Here is a 2024-nt window from a genome sequence, read left to right as displayed (position 1 = left end):
CCGCCCCTCCCGCCCGGCCAATGGCAGAGGGCGGGGGTCACGTGCGCGGCGCGCAGCACGCCGGGACGGGCGGGGGGGCCGCGGGCTCCCGGCGGCGCGGGACGGGCGCGCACGTGCTGCCAGCGGGCTGGAGCCGCCAGAGGCTGGTGGCGCCGGGCTCTCTTTTTAAAGCTGTACGTCTCCACGTGTAGGTGAGGCACAGGGGCAGGTGACTTTTGGAGATAAACCCAGTTCTTACACTCTGCTATTAACGTCGCCAAAGACTTGTTGGCTACCCAGTTTGGGGAGCCTGGAAGCCAGGTTAGTGAAGTCAGGACAGAAAAAAGAAATTAACGTGTTTGCTACAGGGTTTCAGTCCGTTGTTTGCAAAGTAACATCCGTGATTGGCTGACTGTCCCACCAACCCGGAGAAGCAGGCGATTCTGTTTCCTACATTGTGTAGCCACTGGCCAAAATGGAAGTTTAGGAGCGATTTGCTTGAGACCACCCAGTTAGGTGGAACCTGGAATTCATCCCTCCCCTTTTACTCCAAATTATGAGCTCTTTCCAAAAAGTTTCTAATTCATGAGTCATGTGTTGTGTTCTTGGTAATGTTGTAAACAAAGGGGCCTGTGATAGGCCAGTATAGACGCAAATCCACTGCTAATTCACAGCAACTGGGTGTGGCTGAAGCACGCAACGTGGATGGCGGGATGATGGAGAACCGCTTTTCAGGTGAACTGGCTGATGGAAGTTGGCTTTGCAGAGGTGGAATGTGGATCCTGCATTAGATTTACAGGGCAGAACATACGCAGTTTTGAGAATACAGGAACCTTCAAGGGGGCGTTAAGCAGTTCGGTGAGACGGGCCAAGAGTGCTCCTGGTTAGGGCAGTCATGCCTAGTGTGGAAAGAACTCTGCGGTCTAGCTTCGCATGGCTGGAGCCTCTAGTTAAAAATTGGCCCTGGGTCCTCTAGAGAAGTCTCCCTCCATCTCTCAGAACAACGTATCCACTAAGGAATGCCACTCATCTATTTATAGGTTGTGTCCACATCAGAGAAAAGTTCCATAGAGCAGAAATGATCTTATTCACTCTGGTGACCTCAGTGCTTTCTCCAGTATCTGGCAAACGGAGAGCCATCAGTAAGCATTTGTTGACTAAACACCAAAACCAGACGGGCTATGCCAAGTACCTAACCAAAACTAAGGTAGGAAGGTCTGCTTCTTAGTGGTTGTGAAGACTTGAGAATATGTGCTGGCAAGTAACGAAGTACCTGAAATAGTTACTGGTCTTATTTGGGGAGTGGTGGGGAATCTGGCCTGATAAAGCAGGGCAGGGCCTTGAGAGTAGGCTGACCCTGAATTACAGGCAGCAGTGGAAGGTTTCAGAGTCGGGACTGAAGCAGTGCAGCTTGATGGCCCCAAGCAGGATGGACAGAGGTAGGGGATAGAGAAAATAAATAAAGCGTGTGGAAGCCGGTGCCAAGGTTTCAGAGACCAGGGCTGGAACGAACTTCCACCTGCCTCCCTCCCCCAGTGAATCCCACTGGACTGGATCATGGGGTCGCAAGAGGCAGTTTGGGGGAGTACCAGGCCCAGGTCTGAACACCCACGGCACTTGTCACACCACTTTTAACAATCTGCCTATTTCACAGACTCCCCAGGAAGCATGTTTCATGCACTAGCTAACGTGAACAGGAATAAATGTTTCATTGCCTTCTGAGGCTCAATTACTTTGGTTAAATGGTAACTTCAGGAAGGTTACTCAAAAGCTGAGCCTGTTTCCTCATCAGTACACTGATGTCACTTCGACCAGCATTACAGTTTGGGCTCAGGCTCAGAGGATGTATTTATAGAAAGCTTAGTATACCTGGCAAGGTAATTACTTCCTAGTGTCCAGAACAGAACACTATTCATTTATAAAAACTTTACAGGGACGCCCGGGTGGCTCAGTTGGTTAAGCGTCTGACTCCTGACTCTTCATTTCAGCTCAGGTCATCTCATGTTCGTGGGACTGAGTCCTGTGTTGGGCTCTGCACTGACAGG

This window comes from Neofelis nebulosa, chromosome 8 (assembly GCF_028018385.1).
Source record: "Neofelis nebulosa isolate mNeoNeb1 chromosome 8, mNeoNeb1.pri, whole genome shotgun sequence".
NCBI lineage: Eukaryota > Metazoa > Chordata > Mammalia > Carnivora > Felidae > Neofelis > Neofelis nebulosa.
The sequence above is the reverse complement of the archived record's forward strand: the minus strand, read 5'-3'. Positions refer to the sequence as shown.